This window comes from Pelobates fuscus, chromosome 8 (genome assembly GCF_036172605.1).
Source record: "Pelobates fuscus isolate aPelFus1 chromosome 8, aPelFus1.pri, whole genome shotgun sequence".
Classification (NCBI taxonomy): domain Eukaryota; kingdom Metazoa; phylum Chordata; class Amphibia; order Anura; family Pelobatidae; genus Pelobates; species Pelobates fuscus.
The window spans coordinates 70,917,245-70,923,244 of record NC_086324.1 but is presented as its reverse complement, the minus strand read 5'-3'; the positions used below and the strand labels follow the sequence as shown (position 1 = coordinate 70,923,244).

General features: G+C 42.7%; 1 pseudogene; it reads right to left on the bottom strand.

Annotated features, from left to right (window-relative positions):
- Nucleotides 1–1,881: 1,881 nt before the first annotated feature.
- LOC134571252 (transient receptor potential cation channel subfamily M member 8-like) overlaps nucleotides 1,882–6,000 on the bottom strand; it is a 42,245-nt pseudogene continuing 38,126 nt past the window's right edge.

The following is a 6,000-nucleotide window of genomic DNA, read 5'->3' as shown; positions in this document are numbered from 1 at the left end:
CCGGCCCATGAAGGCACACAGCAGGGCCGGCGCTCGGGTAGCGCGCTGGCCCTGCAGGGGCTGGCATGGGAGATCCTGTGATCTCCCCTGCCGGCCTCGGCCCCACGGCCATCGCGGCCCACCGGCATTTTCTTAATTTGAAAAGATTGATTACTATATTGAGTAATGAAGGTAGGGGTTTCCATATTGTTATGAGATTCTTTAGTTTTATTTAGTAGAGTCTCTTCTCTAGGAATTACAATAGCCTTCTTCATTGCATCCTCTACTATATCCACCGCATATCCTTTGTCCAGAAATTGGTTCTTCATTTCCTCCATCTGGAATATACATATTTCCATCTCTGAGCAGTTTCTCCTGATCCTTTTGAATTGGCTGAATGGGATATTCTTTAGCCACGTCCTCTTATGATAACTGTCGAAGGGTATAAAGCTATTACAATCTACTGTTTTTTTTTAAGTTTTTGTATGGATAATATCCTCTTTAATGTAGATCTCCAAATCTAAAAACTCTACTTTTTCTTTTGAATGTTGAAATATGAATTTCAAATTGTATGGATTAAAGTTTAAGTATTGTTTAAATAGCTCCAGGGATGTCAGATCACCTTTCCAGATGAAGATACAATCATCTATGTATCTCCTGCCATAGGACCAGGTTTGCTACTGCTGAGGAATTGTTCCAGATAAATTCATCCTCCCACTTCCCCATGAAAAGATTTGCGTAGCTTGGTGCAAACCTGGTACCCATGGCAGTCCCTTCTATCTGAAGGTAGAAATCTCCATCTGAACAGAAGAAATTATGGCTCAGAATAAACGCTATACATTCTACCAAATAGTTTATTCGGTCATTCTTTAGCTCGGAGTGGACAGCCAGATTATATTGAATGGCTTCACAGCCTTGCAGATGTTCTATTACGGTGTAGAGAGATGTTACATCTGCTGTTACCAGAAAAAAATCATCTTCCCATTGTACATTCCTCAGGATTTGGATAATTTGGGTGGTATCTCTAAGGTAGGATTTCAGTTTATTAACTACCGGTTGCAGAAACTGGTCCACGTATTCGGAAAGATTCGAGGTCAATGAGCCGATCCCTGAAATTATTGGTCTACCAGGAGGATTGGTTAGCCTCTTATGGATTTTCGGTAGGTGGTAAAAAACTGCTAGTCGTGGATGTTTACATAGGACATAGTCTGCTTCTCTTTTTGTCAGGATTCCTCGTTCTGTACCCTCGTTTATTAATTCCACCAGTTCATCCTGAAATTTTTGACTTGGGTTCTGCTTCAATTTTATATAGGTGTCAGTGTCACTCAATAGTCTCCTATTTTCCTCATTGTAGTTAAGACTGTCCATTATGACCACTCCACCTCCTTTATCAGCTGCCTTAATAGTTATTTCTTTATCTTGCATTAGGGATCTTAGAGCTCTTCTTTCTTTCTTCGTAAGATTATCTTTTGGATTTGTGTCAGTTCTCATAGATCTAAGATCCTTATCCACCATCCTTTCAAAAACCCTTATATTTTCACTTTTTACTTGTTGTGGGTAGAATGTGGATTTTGGCTGGAGGCTAGTGTGTGTATAGTCTCCTTCCATTTTTTGGCTTGAGAAGTCATTTTCTAGGAAGAACCGTTTTACTGTAAGCTTTCTTATAAACTTATGTACATCAATAAACATGTTGAATTTCTTATTTTTTGAATTTGGGACAAATTTGAGTCCCTTTTTCAGGAGTGATAATTCACTCTTATCTAGCATATGTTTAGATAAATTGAATATGCTAGTTGGTGGTTCCTCATCATTCAATATATTCAGTCTCTCCTTTGTTCTTCCTCTTCTTCTCTTCGTGGTCTTTTTCTTTCTAGTGGTGACCAAGGGGGATCCCTCCTTTCTCTACATGTTTTTTTTCAGTGCTGTTCTCGACTCCTCCCTTTTTTCTAGGAGATCTCCTAAAAAAGACACCTCGGATTTCTGGTTAACGTGGGACTCCACAGTTTTTGCTTGTGTGGGTGACTTATGTTGCTCTCTGGATACAGGGTGGGAATCTCTATAGCCAGAAGTTTTCTTCCTTTCATAATGAGGGGTTCTATCTCTTGTATATACCCTCTGTTTATTACCATATGAGTTGAACCTCTCTCTTGGGGTGGTAGGATTCTCTTGAAACCTCCTACTTGTTCTCCAGATGGGGTAAGATGTATTCCGTGATCTACTTTCTTCCATTCTTCTCCTATGTGGAAGTCTCCTCTCTTCCACTCTTCTCTCCCGTTTTGGGGATGGGTCACCTCTATATTGCGGAACATGGTTCGAATTGTATGTATTTCTGGTTTTATGCCAGTTTCTTTGTATCCCCTTTTCATAATCTTCTTTATCTCTCATTATTTTCTTCCTTTTTCCTTCTCTTATTTTGACTTCCAAATCTTTTACTCTCCTTTTAATTTTGTCCAACAGTTCAGCATATGAGCCATTTTCTGTTTCTAAAATAATTTCTGATCTTAGTTTTTCAATTTCAATTTCTATTTGTTCTAGTTCTTTCTTCTTTTCATTAATCAGAAAAATTATAAGTAGTATAGAACCCTTATCTAAAAGTTTATCCCATTTGGATAGGATGTTGTCATCCTTCTTCTTATAGGCCAATGGTTTATGCAGTCTCAATCCTCTTGGCACTTTGTTATTAGCTACATAGAATTCGAAACTAGTGATATCCCACCATAATTGTGTCTCTTGTTCCAATAGATTGCCCAAGTTATAAATTTTTGATCTCGTATCTGTGGATTTTTTCTTAGACGGAGATCCCTGTTTGTTGATCTCTTGTTCAGTTATCTCATTAAGCAACATCTGATTAAAATGATTTCTTCTATTTTCTCTTATAAATTCTAGATTACTATTGAGAGCCATAATTAAACCTTCCTGGTTGGTGTGATAGATAAATAATAGAAATAGAAAATCACCAGAAAAGGGGTGTGCTCCCTTTCTGATAAATAGGAAGCTTATATAGTGGTCCCAGAAAGAGGCAGGTAACTAATCAAATCCCAGTAAATTAACCCACACCTTAGGTTAAAAATATTATAAACAGATATAGATAGCAAAAAGAAAAAATAATCAGATTGCTGGTACCAGGAGACATGTCAAAGAAATAACTGCCCTAGAACTGAGAGCCCAGCAGGTGGAAACAGTCCACGTGAACTGGGAGCGAGCAGACGCGGATTCAATGTCCGACTTCGCAAGAAGGGCTCCCGATCCCGCTTCCCGAACCAAGTCCAACTTTCTGTCAAAGGAGGCATAACAGACTCTCGAAACCTCCTTATCAATGTCATCATTCACCGACCCGCCCAACGGGTATGACAGGTGGTGAATGAGACGAAAAACCCCGGGCACCTTCCTAGGGGGGATAACCATAATTTGTGAAATGGGAGATCATTGAACGGGCCCGCCATGCGCCCCAAACAAAGTTCCTTGTTCAATTTCTTAGCCAGGATATCCTCTTGTCCCACAACCGAACGCAAATTCGCTGCAAAAAAAGGCAACTCAGAACTAACAAAGGGAATCCAAAATCCCGAAGAAAACCCGTCAAGTAAAATCTCTGCATCACGTCCTCTAGGGTACCGCTCGAGTCACGGGCGCTTCTTTGTGACGTTCTCCAGCATCCTTGGGTTAAGGAACGTCGTCCTTACTGGACCTGGCACCAGCCTTACCTTTTTTTGAAGCATCGAACGGTCAGATGAGCTCCACCACAATGGGAGCACTCGTGCCAGAATCTGCAGGAGCCATACCACCTGCAGTGGCTCTCGTTAAAGAGACAACAAACTCCTTTTCACTGTGCTGTTGACGCACCAGTCTGGGCGCGGCTTTCCTGGAAAGGGGGGCGGGATACTAGGTGTCATCAGCAGTAACCACAAGCTACTGTCCTGCACCCTGAAGTACAAGTCTCGTCTAGCCGACATCTTCTGACAAAACTGCTGGTCAACGGAATCAGCTTTGTCCGCCGTATACCTTGTACGCTCCCCAAATTAAATCCAGATGGCCAAACTAAGCCGGTGCTTTGTCTGTAAAACTGCCTGAAAAGATGCTGTCAAAAACTGCAAATCCTTGCAGCCAGTTGCCAAAAGTCCATGGTAGCTGCTTACCCTTCTCTCCATCTGTCAAATCCCCATACTGCGGGCTATCCACAGATTCCCTATCTAGCGGCACCAAGGACAGTGAGTCCACATATTCACCCTGAACTATCTTTTCCCTGATGTCCCTGGGGACGTGCAGCCCCAAGGGAGAAAGCTCACACCCTGGCATACCAGGATGCGAAAACCCCGCCGCACGATCCCTACCTACTGTGACCCATGCGGAGCCCTCACCAGAATTAGAACCTAGGGAATGAGAGACCAACCCAAGGAGTCTTGCCAGTAAAGCCTTTAATAAACAGGTGACCTCCCCCACCCCCTGACTAGCATGCCCTGAAGACCCCCCCTGCATGCGCTTCCCAGGTGCTAGTGCAGTACTCACATGGGGAAGCTGCCAATTGCAAACCTGCAGGTGATTGCAAAATCTCCTCCTCGTCCTCCTCAGATCCGGATTGTGGACTAGTCTGGTTCCTCTCTTGGAGGGGACCCGCGGCTGCCTGATTAATCAGCCCGGCCCGCTGCGGTTAGTTCCGGGTTGCTCTGTGATCCCGTTCCTCTCTTCTGCCACGGCATGTGACGTCCGCCCGAACTCGGTGTGTGCTCTACTGACTTCTGGCGTTGCGCACATGTTGCGTCACCTTCCCCCACAATTTCAGTCAGGGTCCCTCAACTGTTCTGCTGACTGGTACGTCCCCTCCCCTCTGCTCCCTATAAAACCCCTCCATATATTGAAACATTGTTGCACTTTTTAAACCAGCCCATTTGTTCAGGGGGAAACTAACATGTAATCATCATCCTATAGTGTTAAAAACACTATCTAGCCCTGCTGCCCCCCTCCCCCCCCCCCCCTTGCCACTCTAAATATAGTGAAATCTTACCTTTATTCCAGTCTGCTGGTGCTGGCTCTGCTCCTGATCTGCCTTCCTGGCTTACATCATTAGATCCCATTGGAAAGCATTTGATTGGCTGACATTGCCAATGAGATGGCAGGGCCACATACTGCCCTGGCCAATCAGCATCTCCTCATAGAAATACATTGAATCAATGCATCTCTATGAGGAAAGTTTGGTGTCTCCATGCAGAGTGTAGAGACACGGAATGTCGGTGCTGCACAGTGTGCAGCACTGCCCCAGTAAGCACCCCTTGTAGCCATCTGAGGAATGAACAATTGAGGTGTCACTAGGTTGTAATGTAAACACTGCCTTTTCTCTGAAAATACAGTGTTTACAACACAAAGCCTGCAGGGACTGACTATACTCACCAGAACAACTACATTAAGCTGTAGTTCTTCTGGTGACTATAATGTAACTCTAAATATATTTTCATTGAACATTTATGGAAAATCGACTTTTTTTGCAACTTTTGCAACTTTTTTTTTCCACAGGCAGTTCATTTGTGTAATCATTTTGTTACAGTTCTGCTAGATTGGTGCATGCCTCCTAATATGTCAGAGGATTATGTATGTAGACCAAGCCTAGAGTAAGGTAAGAAAGTAAGATGAAGTAAAGCATGAGTAAGAACAATAAAGTTTATACAGCCAGGACTTACCCCTCTTCTTTCACTGGAAAGATGGTCATTTGCTACTGATATCCTTATTAACCCTTTTAACTCGTTCAGCTGGGGAAAGAAAAATACAGAAAAAAATAAACAAAAAGGAAAATTACTGGAATCATGATAGGGGTCAAAATGTCTGGTTTCAGGTTAAAAGCGAGGGACAACAGGACAAGGATGTGAAACTATAGTAGGCAGAAAATGTTGAATTGCGTTAGAAAATATAATTTCGCAAATGGAAAAATCACCTTCATCTCCAACTGCTTGAACCTGTGCTCAGTCCTGTTTGGGAAAAATAGCAAAATTAGTATACCGTCTATATTGGGACATCGTCCTTACTCCATGCCTT